This window comes from Anolis sagrei, chromosome 9, assembly GCF_037176765.1.
Source record: "Anolis sagrei isolate rAnoSag1 chromosome 9, rAnoSag1.mat, whole genome shotgun sequence".
NCBI classification, from domain to species: Eukaryota; Metazoa; Chordata; class Lepidosauria; order Squamata; family Dactyloidae; genus Anolis; species Anolis sagrei.
The window spans coordinates 25437718-25461073 of NC_090029.1; the positions used below are offsets into that span (position 1 = coordinate 25437718).

The window sequence follows — 23356 nt, forward strand, 5'->3', positions numbered from 1 at the left end:
GCATTATATAGTCTGTGTAAAGCCATATAATGGGTTTTAAGGGCATTTAATTGCATTATATGAGTCTGCACCAGTGGTTCCCAACCTGTAGTCTGTGGACCACCAGTGGTGTGCAAGAACTAAAATATCCTCTGCAGTCTCGCAGTTACTACACCGTTGCAACAAGAGTGATGGGTCTTGCAAAAACCCCTTATAGTAGCAAGACTTATTAAATATGGTTTTCTGTGGGTGATCAGATGGCAACTACTGGATGGCATATGTTCTGTATCAGAAACTAGAGCTGATGTGGTCTATCCAATGCAATATTCTGAATCAACACCCCAAGTGACCAAACCGAATCTAAAGTTGACCAAAAACTGATTCGTAACCCTTTTGGTACTAATGTTGGAGAGTAGTCCCTGGTCAAAGTGGACCCTGGTCTTAGGGTCCCTGATCAAGTGGTCCTTGGTCAAAAAAGGTTGTGAACCACTAGTCTACATTGACCATATGAATACCATTCTAAACTGCATTATATTGCAATGTAGATCCAGTCCAAGAGCCGTTTTTCCTTTGGGAGAATTTCTGGAGTAATTTGTTTTAGCTAGGAATGATGGATGGTGGGCCTTAGAGACCTTCTTCTTCCTTTTCCTTTTCCTTTTCCTCTTCCTTTTCTTCTTCTTCTTCTTTTTCTTCTTGCACAAAGTCAAGAACAAAGTGCCAAATATCTCTTTTTTATTGCAGAATTGATGCAAATGGTGCACTTTTCCTCAGTTTGTATCATTTGCCGTGGTCCGACTTTATACCCGAGGACAATATCTGGATTGTCCCTGAGCTCTAAACACTACTGTTGTGAAATGATCTCAGTGCTGATTTCATTTTATCTCTCCAGATCCCCTTTGCATTCCTCCCCTTTTGTTTATATTTAGTTGCAAGAATGTATTATCCCTTCCCACAATGAAATTAATATGCATCTTCTGCACACAATATAGACATTATTGATCTACTTTTCAATATATGCTAATAACTTCATACTTTCTTTTCTCACTTGAGCAAAGTACATTTGTGTATCATTTTTGTCGCATTTGTTTTTGAAACATACATTTGGATTTGGGTGCTTTTTTTAAGAAACACAAACGTGCAGATTTTCAAGGAGAAGTGTGCTTTGCCTCACCATGAGCCTTGGAAAGAATGAAATTAGTAATTTAAGTAAAAATATCAAAATGCCCCAAATACACTTGGATACTTCATTTCATCCATACCTGACTTCTTCTGTCTTTCCTTCCCTTCCTCTTTCTTTTTATTTCCTTCCTTCCATTCCTCCTTCCCTTCCTCCTTTCTTTTCTTCTTTCTTTCTTTCTTTCTAGCCTTCTTTCTTTCTAGCCTTCCTTCCTTCCTCCTTTCTTTCTTTCTTTCTTTCTTTCTTTCTTCTTTATTTGTTTGTTTGTTTGTTTGTTTCCTCCTTCCTTCTTTCTATCCTTCCTTCCTTTCTTTCTTAACTTCCTTTCTTTCCTCCCTCCCTCTTTCTTTTTCTCTACCCTTTGTTATAAATAACTTTCCTACACTGAAAAAGAATATCCCATTCTGACACCAATTTGTCATGAATAACTTTCAATAACTTTACAGCATAGGTTCTTTTTATTGCAATTTCCAGTGTGAGATGGTACATTAGATTACAGAAAAACATTTAGACAAAGAATGACATTAGACATGCAGACATACAGATTCTATGTGACTACTTTGGATTTACAATTACATGACTATCAAACAAACAACAGAGAAGTACATTTTCAGTTACCTCTCTCTATCCTTCCTTTTTTTTTTTCTTCCCTTCCTTCCTTTCTTTCTTCCTTCCTCCCCTCCCTCTTTCTTTCTTTCTTTCTTTCTTTCTTTCTTTCTTTCTTTCTTCCCTTCCTTCCTTCCTTCCTTCCTTCCTTCCTTCCTTCCTTCCTTCCTTCCTTCCTTCTTTCTTTCTTTCTTCCCTTCTTCCCTTCCTTCCTTCCTTCCTTCCTTCCTTCCTTCCTTCCTTCTTTCTTCCCTTCTTCCCTTCCCTTCCTTCCTTCCTTCCTTCCTTCCTTCCTTCCTTCCTTCCTTCCTTCCCTCCCTCCCTCCCTCCCTCCCTCCCTCCCTCCCTCTGTCGTTCTATCCTTCCTTCTTTCCTCCTTCCTTCCTTCCTTCCTTCCTTCCTTTTCTTCCTTCTTTCCCTCCCTCCCTCCCTCCCTCCCTCCCTCCTTCCTTCCTTCCTTCCTTCCTCCCTCCCTATTCCCTCCTTCCTTTTTTCTCTCTTTCTTTCTTTCTCTTTGCTTTGAGAGGGGTGGTTCATATGAGCTGTCTGTGAGTTATCAGATGCCATTTTTTGGTTGCTAAAATGTTACAGAATAAGTCCAGCTTCTGGAAACAGCCACAAACTCCAGGACTATTTAAATGTGAAGCCAGAATTCTTCCAAGAGCTGGCCTCGGTTTTTGAGGGTCCAACAACATCATGAATAGGTTGATATCACTGAGAAGCAGTGGAAAGTAACCAAGGATGTTATCCCATGCAGCCCCGTCTCCTCATTTTTGAACAGCTTTAAAACTTCTGCCTTGCATCCATCACCCATCCAATCTGTTAAATTCGCTTGCATTGAATCGTTTTGGTAATGGGAAGGAATGGGCATCTCTATGAGCAATGTCTCCAAATTTCCCAAAATCCAGCTGCCTGATCCTTGCATGGTCTTTTATTGTATTAAATCTATTCTATAGATGTTGCACTACTTCAGGAGATCGCTACTTTGCTTTTGTTTAATTCTAACCGTTCAAAATTGCGCCTTTACCTGCCTTTTCTTCCTCACTTATTTCAAAACTAAAGCAAGCAATCCATTAAAAAAAACTATTGGGAAGGGGAGCAGAAGAGCCCATGGGGAGAAATGGGATCTGGCTGCACTTGATAAATCTGAAAATAGATAATTTCGGGAGAAAATACAAGAAACAACACGGTGTGATGGGTATGGATAAATGATACAATTCACTATTTAATGCAATGGGACTAAACACCACGGCAATATGACACTTTCCATCTCTCATGGGATGAGGTCCCAAGTTGGGGTGGCTAACACTGCAACCTAGGGAGCTGTTTAAAAGGCAGCGGTTTATGCTGCAAACATCTTGTTTTTAAGAGATGCTGGCTCAATTTTACTCCAGATTCGAGCCAAGTTGGACAGCGGCAGAGGAAATGGGCTAGTGGTGCTGATGGGCTAGCAGTGTTTTGCTTTGCAAAAGTGGCCAGTGTCCTCCAAACCAGAGATGGGAAGCAATTTGGTGCATCCCTGGATTCATTGCTGCACCTTCATTAAAGCGCTGGGCCTTAATTATCATCCCTGGATTACTTCTGCTGAGAAAACAGTGGGATTGCACAGAAAGTTTTCTGAAGCATCCCAAAATCACAAGGCAACTCCATATATATATATATATATATATATATATATATATATATATATATAATCTCAGCATGGAAGGAACCCAAACAGGAAGGAGAGGAAGCGATGGAATGGCGTTGCTTGGAAACCAAGCACATTTATGATGAGGCACCGGCGGCATCGCAATCCACAACGTGGCCATGGCCTTTGTCATGCCAGATGCTCACCTGGTTTCCTCACTGCAGAGCCTTTATTCCAGATGGGCAGCCAAACAACAAAGGCTCTCTTTATACCTTTTGGAAAGGTATTGTAGTATAAGTGGCCTTTGTCAACAAAGCACACGCCTGTCGGAGATGCACCACAATGCATAACTTCTCCAATTGTTCACTTTCCTATGAACGAAACAACTTCTCTTCTTTTTTGGGCCTCATTTCTCCCCACTTCGAAACAGATATTATTGCAATCTGTTTCTTGGGATTGTTGCAAAGACAAGGAAGGTGGTGGGGATGGTGGGTGCGTTATCCCCTCCGAGCCTCATGTGAGCAAACGTCGGGCTCTCAAAGCTTTCTTTGAAGCCTCCACCTCTTCGAAAATATTACAGAATGAGGCGGTGCAAACACTGGATCTTGAAAGCATCCAGAAGCAGATTTAGAATCATAGAGTTAGAAGAGACCCCTAAAGGCCATCCAGTCCAACCCTAATCTGTCTTCATGCAGGAAAAGCACAATCAAAGCACCACCAACAGATTGCCATCCTGCGTCTGTTTAAAAGCCTCCACTGGACTCCAAGGCAGAGAGTTCCACTATTCTTGTGATTAGGAAGTTCTTCCTCCTGTTCAAGTTGAATCTCCTTTCCTGTCATTTGAACCCATTGCTCCATTGAGTTTTACTAACATGAGTCCATAACTCACATACTATATCCTGGATTTTTCCCATCTTTCCCCCTTTTTAATTTGTTTATTTGACTTTGAAAACAAAATAAAAACTTATTTGCAACAACGAAGTAGCAAAACAAGCATTCTTTCTTCCTTAGGTCATCCTTTCAGATATGGTTCTCATGTCTCCTCTCAACTTTCTTTAGGTTTAAAACAGCAGAGAAGGAACACATCCATACACATTCCAAGTCAAAAATCAAAGCAGGAAACAAACGCCCAATCCCTTCTAGTGCCACTTTGTTTTATACAGCACATATTTCCCATTTTTGAGGCCCGGTGTGGGTGCGTATAGGGGGTTACCAAGAACATTGCATCTTCTTGTCCCTTCGGAAGTGGCCCACTCTTGCTTCAGCTTTCCGTGGAAGTGGGGCTGCCGGGCTCTACATGTTAGCGCAAGCCTACGCATGGAGAAATATAGGATGCAATGTTCTTTGAACTGGAACATTAGCATGCAGAAGAGAAATATAGAGGGCATAGGCACAGGCATGAATCATTTTGTTTTATAGAGAAGGACGCAGACAAAAGAGTGTGTTGGAACTGAGCAGATGGTTTTTATCAGGGGCACAAGCTTTTGGTGGTTTTCAAGGGGAGGCTGCTCTGAAAGGGCATGGATATGTTTTGGCCAACTTCACCTTCCCAGGGAGACCTTTCATGGGTCAATGGTTGAGCATCTTCCTTGCATACAGAAATGTATAGGCTCTCATTGGATGCTTCAGATGATGAGAACTGTCTCAGGATGCTGGTACGTGAAGTGATTTATAGTTTCCAAATCACGACCTTCCTGAACCACTGCAAGTTGGATAGCAAGTTACCCAGAAGGAAGCATAAATACAGCAGTTCTTTCACAGCAACAACATGCTTCAACCTGCCTATCAGCAGAGCCCACTTCCAGCATCTGACCTTATCTACATACTGCTTAATAACCTCGTGGATTCAGGTTTCATTCAAAATATCAGGAGGCTTTTATCATTACAGTTGCAATATATACAGATTTACAATCAGGATTTGCAGATCCTCCTTCCTTGTACTTGCAAACAATCTGAGTCATCAAATAGTCACATACAACATAGGCAAATACTCACACTGAGTCACACAGGGGAGAGAGAGATGGATTTTTCAGTCTTCCCCATCTGCTGATAGGTCATCAGTAAGGGACATTGGCTGATGCAATGCCTTTGCAATATGGTTGTGATTCAGCCATTGCTACATCCCCTTAGGTATTACATCATGAATGGCATGATGCAATACCTAACTGTCCCTCACTGTCATTACCCAGTCAACCACATGTTCATCAAACAGTATTTTATAATAATAATAATAATAATAATAATAATAATACTTTATTTGTACCCCGCTACCATCTCCCCAAGGGACTCGGTGCGACTTACATGAGGCCGAGCCCAAATACAACAATACAGACAATAAACAACAGTACAAGCAATTAAATATAAAAAAACATAGACAATAAAAATATACAACATTATCAATAAGACAACACACAATTAAAAACAGTGGGAAGGCCAAATGTACAGTTAAAATTGGAAATAATGTTGGGACATAGACGAAAAGGAGATAGTGGTGTTTGCGGAAGGGCATACGAGCAGACCTAAAGAAATGTAAAGTGCTTTGGAGGACAAAGTGCTATGGGATCATTATTTCGGGAAGGCACACTGGAACAGCCACGTCTTCAAGCTCCTCCTGAAGACTGCCAGAGTTGGGGCCTGCCTGATGTCTTTAGGGAGTGCGTTCCAGAGTCGAGGGGCAACCACCGAAAAGGCCCTCTCTCTCGTCCCCACCAATCGCACCTGCGATGCTGGTGGGATCAAGAGCAGGGCCTCTCCGGATAATCGAAGGGATAATGTGGGTTCGTAGACAGAGATGCGGTCACGTAGGTAGGCGGGTCCCAAACCGTTCAGGGCTTTGTAGGTAAAAACCTGCACCTTGAATTGGGTCTGGTAAATGAATGGCAGCCAGTGGAGCTCCTTGAACAGGAGGGTTGACCGCTCCCTGTAAGGAGCCCCAGTTAACAACCTGGCTGCCACCAGGTCTAATCTATTTTATGTGATTAGAAATGCTATACCATTTATATCTAACAAGAACAACCCATATTCTATCACCAAGGCAGCTGCCAGATAAATATGCTCCTGATTCCTTAACGATTTGCAAAGAAGGATTATGATATGATCCACCAGCAAAGGTTTGGTTACCATCATCCATGAGAACCAGTCCAGGCAGCATTGTGGTCCCCATAATCCCTCAATAATTGTATTGCTCTGGGATCTCTCTCTGGAAAGGAGAAATTAGAGAAAGAAAGTGCTGTTGAAGTTTGGGGACCATGAGAATGCCCCATGAAAAGGTAAAAAACAGGCATGGGATATGTTTGCAGTTGAGCTAATGTTTTATTATAGCCTTCCTATATATAGCAAATTAGCATTTTGCAGCGGCACGGTCGCCCAGCTTTTCGCTGACATTCTAGCTTTCCTCCTGCAAAGGTGTTTTAAGATAAGGAAGCATTAAAATGTATGAATCCTGCTCTTTGCAGCCTGAAACGATACAGGACTAATCATTCAGGAGTATTTCTGGGCATTATAATTTGGCTGTGATATTTGTGTTCCCGGTTGTCTTTGGAGGGAAAAAAATCTCTCTCAAGTCCACTTATGGATTTGTTCTTCCTTTCATGCAATGCATGGAGTTTTCTCCTTCTATTTGTAAAGTTTCTCAAGAGGAAATTGCATTCGAAGCAACAAGAGTCCGGTTTCAGATTTGCAAAGTTGCGGACATTGCCACGTTGTCTGTTTTGCAAACATAATAAATAATGGAGGGGCTGAACTTGCACAGGGAAAGAGAAGGCGTTGTCCTGGATTTTGCCCTCATTAGACATGGCCTAGAAAAGATCAGAAAAGTTCAGGAAGCTCTGAAGCTTTTTGCGGCTGGCAAAGGCTGGGGCGATCCGGATGATGCTCAGATCCTAATGGCCGACGCCGGTCTGATCTTTAAAAAGTTATTCTGTGTGTTCATCTCCACACATGGGACTCGCATTGATGTCGGCTTCTGTGCGGAGGATCAAGGAGAGGGAAATAACTGTATTTTTAAAAAGAAAAAGTAGATTCCCGAGATAGTATTCATTTTACTTTTAAAGCTAATAATATGAATAAGGCAGAGAGGATATGCCGAGAGAGAAGAACTGATCAAACCACGCAGTCCTCGACTTTTCTGGCTTAATTTTTATTTTCTCATCCATTTCTCATCCAGGGAAAAATCAGGGTCAAGAATCAGTGTCTAGGTAGAAGAAAAATTAAACTTTCAGCTGGTCTCTCGATCTGGTCAAACATAATTTCTTGGATAGTAATTTCAGGCTGATTTATTTTATTTTGTGTCAAAAGCATTGTGTAAATAAATAAGTATGAAACTGAGAAATTAAAGGGAGCAGAAGCAGCGAAATAAATTTACACCAAAACCGGGCAAGACCAGCCGCATTGTCTGTAGCTTGAAACAGTTCTTCCTCTGTGCACGAGGCAGGGCATTGTGGGCAAGCACACAGATGCAGAGTTATCTGTTCTGCTCCACAGTCGCACAAGGTGGAGGATTCTTCTAGGTCAGGGGTCCTCAAACTAAGGCCCGGGGCCCAGATACGGCCCTCCAAGGTCATTTACCCGGCCCTTGCTCAGGGTCAACCTAAGTCTGAAACTACTTGAAAGCACACAACAACAACAACAATCCTATCTCATCAGCCAAAAGCAGCCACACACTTCTCACTGAAATACTAATAAGTTTATATTTGTTAAAATTGTTCTTAATTTTTATTGTTTTATTATTTTTAAATGGGTTTTTTTTTGCACTACAAATAAGATATGTGCAGTATGCATAGGAATTCATTCATGATTTTTCAAATTATAATCCGGCCCTCCAACAGTTTGAGGGACTGTGACTTGGCCCTCTGTTTAAAAAGTTTGAGGACCTCTGTTCTAGGTCATGCCATTTGGCCAGATAGTCTTTTGATCTACCCACTCTGCTTCTGAGTCTGTTCAGGGACTTCCAAGTTGTCCATCCTTGGTTTGCCCCTTGAGGAAGACCCTCATGGGGGCCATCCAGTTGGAACTGCCTGATTTTTCTGCCCACAGGAATATTCTTACTGTTGCTGGAGAAACATTAAGAGGAGTGATGGTTTTCATGAAACTTTCCCTTGATTTGAGTCTACTGGGAAGAGGATGATAGCCATGCAGTGGGCGGTTTTCACAGTGTTCACCTTTATTTCTCTAACAGTTAGTAACAACTTCCCATCACACATTAAGAGGAGGAGGCAATTCCAATTAGCTTGTAGAGTCTATCAACAGGTGTTTAATAGGCTTGGGTAACCACGGAAAAATTTGGTTCTAAACTCGTTTTGTTTTTAGGGGGCCCTTGCGTTTTGTTTTTTTTAATAATTCCGAAATGTTCCTTTAAAATTTTTTGAAATTTACGAAATTTCGTAAAATTACGAATTGATTCGTTAATGGCGGACGAGATTGCGCAATATGCTAAAAAAAACCTCCAAATGGGACAGGAGGAACTTCTGAAGCTTCCCTCTCCTTCTGTTGTTGACTGTTGGTGTGTTAAAACAAACAACTATAAAACTTGCACCAGACATGCGAAAATAATTATGAAATAATTATGAAATAATTATGAAATAATTATGAAATAATTATGAAATAAATTGAAAAAATTGTTTCGAATCTTAATTACTCCTCACACTATTCCAGCATGGCTCAATATTGGATCGTAAGCTAATTTAAATACGAATTAATAACAAATTATGAAATTAACAAACGAAACCGCCCAAACCTAGTGTTTAAGACATCCTGTGATTATTCTGCATGTTTTGTTCAATGCTATATTCACCTGCTTCACATGGGCGGATTTATGCCAGACAGCAGTTCTCTGAGGCTCACCCATGCACAAAGTCTCCTTTGCGGAGAGGAAAAGTAGGGTATTATTCAAAATAATCGTAATAGGTCTCCTTTGAGGAGAGAGAAAGCGATGTGTAAATAACAATAACAATAACAATAATAATGTCTCCTTTGAGTCTCCTTTGTGGAGAGAAAAAGCAGCCTAGAAATCAACGTAATCATATGTCTGTGGAGAGAAAAAGCGGGTTATAAATCAACCTAAGAAAAATAAGTCTCCTTTGTAGAGAGAAAAAGCAGGGTATAAATCAACATAGTCATAATATGTAAGTTTCCAATATGGAGGGAGAAAGCAGGGTATAAATTAACATAATAATAATAAGCCTTCTTTATGAGGAGAGAAAGCAGGTTATAAATAAACATATAATAAATCTCCTTTGTAGAGAGAGAAAACAGGATATAAATAAACATTGATTTATTTATTTACAGTATTTATACCCCACCCTTCTCACCCCAAAGGATACTCAGAGCGGCTTACAGAACACACATACGGAAAACATTCAGTGCCGATTATACAATCCACAAGGACAGCAAATACAAACAGAGGCAAAAGCAGTTTTTCCCATCCTGTTTCCAGCATCGTGGAGGCTGTGCTCGATTCCGGCCACGGAGGGTGCTGTTGCTCCATCTTCCATGCCGAGGAGCTTTCTTCCAATCAGTGTCCTTAAGGACGCCTTAATTACCCTCCCCGCTAAAAGCGGTACCCATTTTATCTACTCACATTTCCGATTTTGACCTACTAGTATTTATTTATAAATACTATAAATAATTGCAGGTGCTCACCCTGACCTGGACTCGAACTGCCAACCTTCTGATCGGCAGGATTTTTCTGCAGCACAGTGGTTTAGCTTGCTGTGCGAAGCCCACCCCCTTTTAATAAGTGTCCTTTGTTGAGAGAGAAAGTGGGGTATTAATCAACATAATCATAATAAGTTTGTGGAGAGAAAAAGTGGGGTGTAAATCAACATAATAATAATAGGTCTCCTTTGAGTAGAGAAAAAGCAAAGCGTAAAATAATAATAATAATAACAACAACAACAACAACAACAATAATAATAATGTCTCCTTTGAGTCTCCTTTGTGGAGAGAGAAAACAACATAATCATAATAAGTTTGTGGAGAGAAAAAGCAGAGTGTTAATAATAATAATAATAATAATAATAATAATAATAATAATAATAATATCTCCTTTGAGTCTCCTTTGTGGGGAGAGAAAGTGGGGTATACATATTCATCACCATAAAAGAATGGTGGATTTTCTCCTTCCGATGCTCTGCTATACTTAATTTGCCTCCCTCCTAGCCTTAACCATGGTTAAGGGTTACTACAACGGTCTCATTAATCATAGTTATGACAAATTAATCATAGTTACTCCAATAGGGCTGTTAATCATAGCACCTGTTCCTGTTTTGCTTTGGGAAGATCTGAAACCAGTTCCAGAGCCTGAATCAATCCTTGCTCAGAGTTAATAATGCTGACATAGCTCTGGTGACGCAAGGCGGTTCATCCATTCAAATGCTTTATTTATACCTTTCCTTTCTCCCCCAAGAATAGGACTCTGAGCTTGCAGAATGAAAGGAAGGCAAGGAAAGCCACATATAGCTGGGGGTGTGCAAAAAGGTTACACTCCCATACAGGGTCAGCCCTCACCATTGGCTTGGGTTAAAAGAGCAGGACTCCCCTACGGTCTCTTCCAAATGTATGATTCTATTATTTAGTTAGGCTCCTATGCGAAGCTGTGGTTCTTTATTTTGTTTTCCAAATGAGTATTTAATAAGGTTTACATATATTCAAGGTAGAATCATAGAATCAAAGAGTTGGAAGAGACCTCATGGGCCATCCAGTCCAACCCCCTGCCAAGAAGCAGGAATGTTGCATTCAAATCACCCCTGACAGATGGCCATCCAGCCTCTGTTTAAAAGCTTCCAAAAAAGGAGCCTCCACCACACTCTGGGGCAGAGAATTCCACTGCTGAACGGCTCTCACAGACAGGAAGTTCTTCCTCATGCTCAGATGGAATCTCCTCTTTTGTAGTTTGAAGCCATTGTTCCGTGTCCTAGTCTCCAGGGAAGCAGAAAACAAGCTTGCTCCCTCCTCCCTGTGGCTTCCTCTCACATATTTATACATGGCTATCATATCCCCTCTCACCAAACACTGTTATGAATGAAGTACTAACCCACTATGAACACAAAAATAACTGGAAAAAAATTAACGACATCGACAAAGTAACTAAAGATGCACCTGCACCATAGAATTAATGCAGTTTTGCCCAACTTTAGCTGCCATTGCTTGATACGATGGAATCCCTGGGCTTTGTAGTCTAGCAGAGAAGGTGTAAGGCCTCATCAATCTACAATTCACAGGGTAGTGAAAGTGGTACCTAACTGCATTAACTCTGCATTGTAGATGCCCCCTATATAATAATGAACAACTCACATGCAAAGAAAAAATGCACACACACACACACGAAAAGAGAAAGTCAGAAAGACACGCCTATCTGAAAGTGACTGCCAACCTCACTTTTAACAATACTGTAACATGATTTGTGTTCAGAAAGATATTGACAAGCTGGAATGTGTCCAGAGAAGGGTGACTAAAATTATCAAGGGTCTGGAGAACAAGCCCTATGAGGAGCAGCTTAAGGAGCTGGGCATGTTTAGCCTGAAGAAGAGAAGGCTGAAGAAGAGAAGGCTGAAGAAGAGAGTGCTCAGAAGATGGGGAAGGGGATGCTGGGATAGATTTGGAGGGCTCAGAGGAGGATAGAAGTTGCTTGGAGAAAGTTGTTTTGGAATCCCTGGCAGTTCCCACAAGAATCTGCCAGAAGCACAGACTGAGAGAAATGCGGGAGATGAATGTTTGTCCAGATCAAGGTGCTTGGAACTTCATAGGCAGAGCGTCCAACAGAGACAGACTCGTTTTTCCCAGCAGCTTAGATATAAGGAGAGGAAAAGCAGGTGTGTGAGGAATGATGTCATGGGAGGGTTTGAGGCCTTTTAAGTGGGTTTCTGATGGTACAATCCTTGGTGAGAGCACCATTGTATACAGATGAACAGCTCTCGGTTCCTGGTCCTATGTTTGTGTATTCATGTAATCAAGTTTCTAAGTTTGTTCCTGGTTCTAGTTTCATGTATGGCATAGGTTGCCTGCCGTGGATTCACGCTATCTTGTTTATGGCTATATCTGGGGATTGACTCTTGAGACTATATTTGAAAGGATTTTGGAATCTTGGCTGTCTTGGAAATAACTGTTTGAACTTTGATTCTTCTGTGTATATTTGCTTATTTTTATATACACTTCTCTTAATGAACTTTTACTTACTGGATTATTTGGACAGAGTGGAGTTTGTGGTGAAAAGGTGTTTCAGGGCTGTAGTGCAACATAAAGTAAGGACTGTGCAATTAAACAGGAATAACACTTTCAAACCAGGGACAGAACTTTTTTTTCAAAATTTTGTTACATAGTGTACCAGAGACCTGCTTTTAATGGCAATCTAAAGATGGCACTTCTTCTTCTATCTCCCCGCTGACCCTTAGCCATTTCTATAATAGAAACAACAAATTTGTTCTCTATTTTCTAAGAATGCAGCAGCCATGGATTTTGCACCTATATTTGCAATTGACTCCTTGGGGATTGAGAAAGAGGGCTAGAAATTTATTGTCGAAGGCTTTCATGGCCCGAATCACTGGGTTGTTGTAGGTTTTTTCAGGCTGTATGGCCATGGTCTAGAGGCATTCTCTCCTGATGTTTTGCCTGCACTTTGGCAAGCATCCTCAGAGGTAGTGAGGCCTGTTGGAGCTAGGCAAAAGGGTTTATATATCTGTGGAATGACCAGGGTGAGACAAAGGACTCTTCTCTGTTAGAGCTAGGTGTGAATGTTCCAACTGACCACCTTGATTAGCATACAATGGCCTGACTGCGCCTGGGGCAAACTTTTGTTGAGAGGTAATTAGATGTCCCTACCTGTTTCCTCTCTGTTGTGCTGTTGCAATTTTAGAGTTTTTTAATACTGGTAGCCAGATTTTGTCATTTTCATGGTTTCCTCCTTTCTGTTGAAATTGTCCACATGTTTGTGTATTTCAATGGCTTCTCTCTGTAGTCTGACATGGTGGTTGTTTACAGGCTTTACAGCACTCATACAAATGGAGGCCAACCGCCCGCTTCGCAAGAACGTAGCAACAAATGCTACGTTCAGCAAAGGACAAAAGGGATCCTCTCACCTCTGCAGGAGTCTACCGTGTACCATGCAGCTGTGGACAAGTCTACATAAGGACCACCAAACGCAGCATTGCCCAAACACGAATCAAGGAACATGAAAGGCACTGCAGACTACTTCAACCAGAGAAATCAGCCATAGCAGAGCACCTGATGAACCAACCTGGACACAGCATTTTATTTGAGAACACAGAAATGCTGGACCACACCAACAACCACCATGTCAGATTGCAACAGCACAACAGAGAGGAAACAGGCAGGAACATCTAATTACCTCTCAACAAAAGTTTGCCCCAGGCGCAGTCAGGCCATTGTATGCTAATCAAGGTGGTCAGTTGGAACATTCACACCTAGCTCTAACAGAGAAGAGTCCTTTGTCTCACCCTGGTCATTCCACAGATATATAAACCCTTTTGCCTAGGTCCAACAGGCCTCACTACCTCTGAGGATGCTTGCCAAAGTGCAGGTGAAACGTCAGGAGAGAATGCCTCTAAACCATGGCCATACAGCCCGAAAAAACCTACAGCAACCCAGGGCTAGAAATGTTCCATATGTCAGGAGTAAAGCGGGTTATGATTTAGAGTACTAAATACAGGGCAGTTGTGGTCTGTCCGAAGTGGAAGGAAGGAAGGAAGGAAGGAAGGAAGGAAGGAAGGAAGGAAGGAAGGAAGGAAGGCAGGCAGGCAGGCAGGCAGGCAGGCAGGCAGGCAGGCAGGCAGGCAGAAAGAAAGAAAGAAAGAAAGAAAGAAAGAAAGAAAGAAAGAAAGAAAGAAAGAAAGAAAGAAAGAAAGAGATAGAGGGTCGTGATATTTACAATGGAAGTTAATGGTGTGGAGAAGTAACTGGCTGGGAAATGCAGCTCGGTGAGCCACGAACAACATCTCCACTGTCACTCAAACACACCGAAACATGTTTCTTGTCTCCTGTGGACACATTAATTCAAGAGCGCCGGAAAAAAGCCTCCTTTCCCCCCTTCTACTCAGGGGAAGTTCGCTTTTGAATTTGGAGAGAAACGGACCCTTTGACGCTGAGCTGGGAGGTATTTTTAACCGGGTTTGTGAAGCAGGTGATGTCGGAGAGAACAGGAAAAACAGCTGGGTTTGATGTGCTTTGTGGAAGAGGAGAAGGGGAAAGAAAGAAGTTACATCTGTGTTTTACTAATTCAAATAGCTGTATTTAAATGTTGTAAACTTGAGTTGAGGGCATTGCATCAGCTCTTAATGAACAGTCGGGTTGTTTTCGTCTAAAACTAAAATGTCACTGGACGCTTTGTGTAAGTTTAATGAGGAACTTAAGATGTTTTGGGTGTAGGATTCAGCATACAATGCCTAAAAAGTCTTAAGCACATATATACATGCATGACAAGTTTCCAGGCTTTACAGCACTCATACAAATGGAGGCCAACCGCCCGCTTCGCAAGAACGTTTTGATTGCATGATTGCTCCAGTTAACAACCATTGATTAAATATCCCCATGAGAATTAACATATTTTCCTATCCGGTTTCAAGCCCAACGTGTTTCAGGGGAATCAGTTCACATGTGCTGCCATGAATTATAAAGAGGAGTTGCTTTTTTTCACACTTGCAAATGCCGTCATTGAGAGTCAGCACGGGAAGTCATGGTTTGCATATGTAGACGATTCATCACGGGATTCAGAACCTTCAGGTGCAATGCCATTAAACGGCATACCTTTTCCTCTCTCCTTAAAATGAAAGGGAATACATATAATCCATTTCCCTTCCCATTAATAATTCCCTCGGAGATGTATTCCTTAGCAATTAGACCTGGAAACGAAGTCTCAGGCTACATCTCCCCTGTAGAATGAATGTAGTTTGGCACGACTTGAAAAGCCACAGCTCAATGCTTACATAGAATCATAGCGTTGGAAGAGACCACATGGGTCATCTAATCAAACCCCCTGCCATGCAGGAAAAGCACACTCACAGTACCCCTGACAGATGGCCATCCAGCTTCTGTTTAAAAGTGCCCAAGGAAGGAGCTTCCACCAGACTCCAAGACAGAGAGTTCCATTATTGAACAGCTTTTCTTACAGCCAGGAAGTTCTTCCTAATGTCAAGTGGAATCTCCTTTTCTGTCATTTAAACCCATTACTCTGAGTCCTAGTTTCAAGCACAGCCGAAAAGAAGCCTCTCCCTCTTCCTTATGACACCTTTCACATATTTATACATGACTCTTATGTGTCACCTCAACCTTCTCTTCTGCAGAGTAAACAAACCCAGTTCTTTAAGAAGCTCCTCATAGAGATTCATGGTCTCCAGGTCTTTGATCATTTTAGTCACTGTCCTCTAGAACCCTTCCATCCTAGGGTCGATCTCTCTTTTGAACTGTGGTGCCCAGAACTGGACACAGTATTCCAGAGGTCTGACCAAAACTGAATACAGAGGCTCCATGACCTTCCTTGAGCTAAATACTAGACTCTTTTAGATGCAGCCCAAAATCCCATTGGCTTTTCAGCTACTCCATCACACTCTTGGCTCGTGTTCAACTTGTTCCCCATGAAGACTCCCAAGATCTTTCTCACATGGACTGTTGTCGAGCCAACCATCACCCATCCTGTATCTTTGCATTTCATTGTTTTCTGCATCTTACATTTATCCTTACTGAAATTCATAATCCTCTGGAGTATTAGCTCTCCCTCCTAATTTGGTCTCCGTATAGACTACTGCAGTGCGCTCTACGTGGGGTTGCCTTTGAAGACTGTCTGGAAACTTCAAATGGGCCAACAAATGGCAGCCAGATTGCTAACAGGAGTGGTGCTCAGGGAGCATACAACTCCTCTGTTGCACCAGCTTCACTGGCTGCCAGTTTGCTACCAGGCACAATTCAAAGTGCTGGCTTTAGCCTATAAAGCCCTAAATGGTTCTGGCCCAACTTACATGTCCGAACTCATCTTCCGTTATGAACCATCTAGGACCTTAAGGTTGTCTGGGGAGACCCTTCTCTCGTTACCGCCTTCATCACAAATACGTTTTGCAGAGATGAGAGATAGGGTCTTCTCAGTGGTGGCCCCTTGGCTGTGGAATGCCCTCCCTATAGATATTAGATCAGCCACCTCCCTTTTAACATTCCGGGGAAAAAAGTCAAGACATGGCTTTTTGAACAAGCGTTTGCAAATGCAGAGTAACTGACATAGGAAAATGGTACGATTACATAATGAGTCCGGACAATGTTTTTAACAAGGAGACACTATGAATTTATATTTTATTTATTTGTTTGGTTTTTATTATATGTTATGTTTTTAATTGTATTTATGACATTGTAAGCATTGAATTTTTCCCTTTTAACCGCCTTGAGTCGCCTATGGGCTGAGAAAGACGGTATACAAACACAGTAAATAAATAAACAAATAAATAAATAAATAAATAAATAAATCTGCAAACTTGATAAGCTCACCCTCTAAACCTTCATCCAAGTCATTAATAAAGATGTTGAGCAGAACTGGACCCAGGAATGAACCCTGTTAATGGCACTTCACTGGTCACTTCTTTCTAGGATAAAGAGGAGGGTCCAATGAAGAGAAACACCCTTTGGGTTCAGTCACTTAACCAGTTCCAATATTAGCCTTGCCAAGCCCACATTTTGATTAGTTTGCTTGCAAGAAGGTTGTGAGGGACTCTGTTGAAGGTCTTACTGGAATCAAGATATGCCACATCCACAGCATTCCCTGCATCTATCAAACTTTAGAATCTGGAGAGCTGTAGTTTGGTACCTCACTCTTTGGCACAGAAGACTCATAATTCTATAGCAATTGAAGTGGTATCAAACTGCATTAGAATCATATAGTTGGAAGGGACCCCAAGAGTCATCCATTCCAACCCCTTACTGTTATGCAGGAAAGTCCCAATCAAATAACCCTCGACAGATGGCCATCCAGCCTCTGTTTCAGAGCCTCTAAGGAAGGAGTCTCCAGAGATCCAATCAAAGCAGAATAGAGAGGCACCATGATTTCCCCTTGCTCTGGACAATATACTCCTTTAGATGCAGCTTAGAATCCCATTGGCTTTTTTAGCTGCTGCGTGACACTGTTGGCTCATGTTCAGCTTGTTGTCTACTAAGACTTCAAGGTCTCTTTCCCATGTAACTCTGTTGTGGAGCCAGGTATCACCCATCCTGTAAATCAGGGGTCCACAAACTTTTTAAACAGAGGGCCAGGTCACAGTCCCTCAAACTGTTGGAGGGCCGGATTATAATTTGGAAAAAAAACATGAATGAATTCCCGTACACACTGCACATATCTTATACACAATACAATAATTACAATGAAGAACAATGTTAACAAATATAAACTTATTAGTATTTGAATGGGAAGTGTGGGCCTGCTTTTGGCTGATGAGATAGGATTGTTGTTGTTGTTGTGTGCTTTAAAGTCATTTCAGACTTAGGTTGACCCTGAGCGAGGGCCGGGTAAATGACCTTGGAGGGCCACATCTGGCCCCCGGGCCTTAGTTTGAGGACCCCTGCTGTAAATAATATAGACACACCTTTCTTTTTCCTTCTAGCCACCAATCACAAAGCCGAGAATGGCAAATGGCGGTGAGGAAAAGCACGTGCCATGCAAGACAGACATCTTTTTCCCTTCAAGAGGGAATATATTATTTAAATACATGCTGTATCATTCATTCTTCATCTTCAAAGGAGGGGAGAAACCAAGTCATGTAAACCTGCCCTCTCAAGCTCATGAGTTGAAGTTACTGTCTCCAATACCAAAGCAGAATGCAACCCCCTTTGTCCTTGAAAGACCTCAGCTCGTCTTTTTAAAACGGCGAGTTGATAACGCACAAGCTTTTTGCAAGCTGCATCAGGCAGGTTGTTAAACAAGGCTCTGACGGTGCATTTTAGTGTGTGTTTTCAAAAGGCATTACGCTCAGTTGGTTCCTTTTCGGTCTTCTTCCATCGTATAGAAAGAAGATTCTGCCAGTTTCCCATTAAGCCATGCTTTCTGGATGGCTGTTCCCATTATCGGCCGTACTTTGCATTTAAATACATTTGAAAACCGTACTCAGAGTTCCATGCTAATTGTTCGTGGCTGCCGTCCGTCCTGCATCTTTGCATTATCCTTTTTGAAAAGTGGACGGGAGGCAAGCTGCGCATCTCAATCGGCCGCCATGGGTTTGGCTCTTTCCCTTGGCTCTCCCCCATTGGGCCGTTCCGAAAGAAAGTCTCTTTTATTTCCCTCCCTGTCAGAAATAGGAACACTTAGTGCTCCGGCTTCTGAGAGTGCCCTTCTAAATCTTTAAATGTCTCATAAGCCTATTAGAAATCAACTTTAATTTTTCATTGGCTTAATTTCAAGTGAGATGATAAGATTTTAATGTCCTCCTTTTGCTTAAAAATTCTCTCTCTGACAAGGAACCTTTCAGGATGACTCCTGCTGATACCAGGCTATTTCTTTTTTTTCCTCCTCTTCCATTTAATCTGCATTGGCCGAGTTATATCAAAGGCTCCTCTGAAGCCCTCGCTTTAATTGTGCCGCTTGGAAAGCCTTGATGAGGTGCATCAGATCCTGATCTATCTTCCCCAAGTTTGCTTTTCCGCGGCTCTAAAGATAGTCCGAGGCCAACCTTTTTTTAGGGCACTGGCTTGGAAATATATGGTGGGCAAGAAAAGGAACAAGGCGCTGGAGAAATGAATTATAGCAAGCCTCCTCAAATAAGGAGATAAGAGTGGGAAGGAAGAAGGTGGATTATAGCCGAGTCCTGTGGAGAAAGGCTACGATCTTTACATCGGAAAGATGCTCAAACAGAGTCGTGTTTTCCTCCTCTCCATGGGATGATAGAAATGACATAGCATTTCTACTCATGGAAAAAAGACTGTTTGATGAACATATGGAATATTAATGTATTGTCGAAGGCTTTCATGGCTGGAATCACTAGGTTCTTGTGGGTTTTTTCGGGCTATAGGGCCATGTTCTAGAGGCATTTCTCCTGACGTTTCGCCTGCATCTATGGCAAGCATCCTCAGAGGTAGTGAGGTCTGTTGGAAATAGGACAATGGGTTTATATATCTGTGGAATGGCTGGGGTGGGGCAAAGAGCCTAGCCCTAGCAGAGAAGAGCTCTTTGCCCCACCCCAGCCATTCCACATATATATAAACCCATTGTCCTATTTCCAACAGACCTCACTACCTCTGAGGATGCTTGCCATAGATGCAGGCAAAACGTCAGGAGAAATGCCTCTAAAACATGGCCCTATAGCCCGAAAAAATCCACAAGAACCTATATGGAATATTGATAGCACCTGGGTAATGGCTGAGTCACAACCATTTGAGGGTTATTGCAAAGGACTTACATCAACTGATGGCCTATCAGCAGGTGGCTATATATATAAGGAGGATGAAAGAATCCTTCTTTCTCTCTCCTGTGTGACTCAGTGTGAGTATCTGCCTATTTTGTATGTCACTATTTGATAACTCCAATTGTATGCAAGTACAAGGGAAGAGTTTAGGAGGTCAGTGTCCCTTAGAATCATAGAATCAAAGAGTTGGAAGAGACCTCATGGGCCATCCAGTCCAACCGCTTGCGAAGAATCAGGAATATTGCATTCAAATCACCCCTGACAGATGGCCATCCAGCCTCTGTTTAAAAGCTTCCAAAGAAGGAGCCTCCACCACATTCCAGAGCAGAGAGTTCCACTGCTGAATGGCTCTCACAGTCAGGAAGTTCTTCCTCGTGTTCAGATGGAATCTCCTCTCTTGTAGTTTGAAGCCATTGTTTCACGTCCTAGTCTCCAAGGAAGCAGAAAACAAGCTTGCTCCCTCCTCCCTGTGGCTTCCTCTCACATATTTATAAATGGCTATCATATCTCCCCTCAGCCTTCTCTTCTTCCGGCTAAACATGCCCAGCTCCTTAAGCCGCTCCTCATAGGGCTTGTTCTCCAGACCCTTGATCATTTTAGTCGCCCTCCTCTGGACACATTCCAGCTTGTCAATATCTCTCTTGAATTGTGGTGCCCAGAATTGGACACAATGTTCCAGGTGTGGTCTAACCAAAGCAGAATAGAGGGGCAGCATTACCTCCCTAGATCTAGACACCATGCTCCTATTGATACAGGCCAAAATCCCATTACTGATGACCTATCAGCAGGTGGCTATATATATAAGGAGGATGAAAGAATCCATCTTTCTCTCTCCTGTGTGACTCAGTGTGAGAATCTGCCTATGTTGTATGTCACTATTTGATAACTCTGATTGTATGCAAGTACAAGGGAAGAGTTTAGGAGGTCAGAGTCCCTTACTGATAACCTATCAGCAGGTGGCTATATATATAAGGAGGATGAAAGAATCCGTCCTTCTCTCTTCTGTTGTCACGTTGCCAGGGCTCTGCCTTATTTAGGTAGAGATGAATCAAACTCCCAGTTTTATCAAACAGTTTAATTAAAACTGCATTTACTTGCTGCCTGTTTTAATAGACCAAAATATAAAACACAAAGATAGCACTCAGCTACAGAATAAACAAAAATAACTTCACAGTCAAAAGAGTCCAGTCCAGTGGTTAAACACCAAGAGTTCAATAACAGAGTCCAGGGATCAAGAGTCTATATCATAGTCAAAAGCCAGTCCAAAGGTTCCAGGGTTCCAAGATTAAAGGAGACAGGTCAGGATACCGAAAATCCAACAGACCTGGGGGGAAACCAGCAGCATCCACCACCAAAATGCAACAGATACTTTTCTCCCAAAGATCAATCACAAGGTTAGCTCCTTAAATCCAATAACACCCAGCTGCAACCCATCTCCTGCACACCTCCACCCCTAATTGCTTTCACCCATGAACTCCCACTTACAGATTACCAAACCCTCTAGAACTAATACTCACATTAACCCTTCCATCACCAACCGCCATCAACTGCAGAACATATTACACCTGAGTGACTCAGTGTGAGTATCTGCCTATGTTGTATGTCACTATTTGATAACTCCGATTATTTGCAAGTACAAAGAAAGAGTAGGAGGTCAGTATCCCTTACTGATGACCTATCAGCAGGTGGCTATATATATAAGGAGGATGAAAGAATCCATCTTTCTCTCTCCTGTGTGACTCAGTGTGAGTATCTGCCTATGTTGTATGTCACTATTTGATAACTCCGAATGTTTGCAAGTACAAAGAAAGAGTAGGAGGTCGGTATCCCTTACTGATGACCTATCCCCAGGTGGCTATATATATATATATATATATATATATATATATATATAAGTAGGGCTGTGCAATTTTTTTTGTTGTCTGTGAGCCACAGTCTGCATCAACCCAGCCTGTTTCATCTCGAATGAAGATGCAAAGTGATCTTGCAGCAGCTTTGAGACTAACCGAGAAAAAGAAGCTGATAGTATGAGACTTGAGTCTGCAAAGATGCGTCTGATGAAGCAGACGTGAGTCCAGAAAAGCTTATGCTGCCAACGTCTGTCTCTCAATTAGTCTCAAAGGTGCTGCAGGATCCCTTTGCCTACATCTGGCATCAAGGCCTTTAAGACAGGGAGCTGAATTGTAGGCAGTCTCTTTCCAGACTCCAATTAAGTCCTCTCCATCCCTTAAACCGCCCAGGATTCACCCCAGGTGCGGTCGAAGCAACCTGCATCATGTTCAGGAGTGTTAAATGAAGGGAGGAATGAATGCCTAGTTTATACAGCAAGTCTGGATCAGTTTTGTGAACTCTGGCTGTCAATCATGGTGGTGTCTGGGAATGCCAGGGATTGAATCATTGTGCTTCTTCTTTGCAGATGATTCAGTGATGCACATTGCAGCTCCTTCTTCGTTTAATTGAAATAAATCGTCATTTTTTAACTTATCCTTCTTTCCTATACATAGGAATGTTTATTAATTCCATATTATCTTGTACATTGCATATAATATAACGGAGCCCCCAGTGATGCAGTGGGTTAAACCCCTGTGCTGGGAGGACAGGTCGCAAGTTTGTATCTGGGGGGAGTGTGGATGAGCTCCCTCTATCAGCTCCAGCTCCTCATGCGGGAACATGAGAGAAGCCTCCCAAAAGGACGATAAAACATCAAAACATCCGGGCATCCCCTGGGCAACGTCCTTGCAGATGGCTAATTCTCTCACACCAGATATCTATCTATCTATCTATCTATCTATCTATCTATCTATCTATCTATCTATCTATATATATATATATATCGTAACTGATTCACCTTTTAAAGCAGTGGTTCTCAACCTGGGGTCCCCAGATGTTTTTGGCCTTCAGCTCCCAGAAATCCTAACGGCTGGTAAACTGGCTGGGATTTCTGGGAGTTGTAGGCCAAAACACCTGGGGACCCACAGGTTGAGAACCACTGTTTTAAAGTTTCTCTTCTTCCAGGAATTTTTTGAGGAGTTCCCAAACATTTTTGAATATTGAACAGTCTTTTTTCTGAAGATATCTTGTCAAAATGTCCTTTTCTGCTGTTTTGGTTACTTTTTCTATCTATTCTTCCATCTTCGAGTTTCCGCATTTGCACACACACAATTCCTGCTGCAGTTGCCATCAAAATGAAACGTCTGGCGTATGTCTTCAAAAGTGATTTGTCTGTTCTGTCTAGTAAGAATGCCTCTGGGTGCACTGGGTTGTTTTTTAGTTTTAATACTTTTTCTATAGTTTTATGAATTTGTTTTGCCTTCATGCAGGACCACCACATGTGTAAAAATGATCCCATTGCTTGTTTACATTCCCAACAAGTACTTCTTTCATTGGTGGCTGCATTTTGGCTATATTTACAGGTGTCATGTAAGAATGATAGAACATTTTGTAAACTGGATTGCTGTGAGTTTTCCAGGCAGTCTGGCCATGTTCCAGAAGCATTCTCTCCTAACATTTCACCCACATCTGTGGCAGGCATCCTCAGAGGTTGAGAGATCTGTTATAAATTAGGAAAGTGGGATTTATATC

At 42.0% G+C, this 23356-nt stretch overlaps 1 protein-coding gene across 14 annotated transcripts in view; it reads left to right on the forward strand.

Moving 5' to 3' along the window:
• The window catches only part of MEGF11 (multiple EGF like domains 11), a 495422-nt gene that overhangs the window by 392261 nt on the left and 79805 nt on the right, over positions 1-23356 (forward strand). The gene's annotated exons all lie outside the window — the stretch shown is intronic.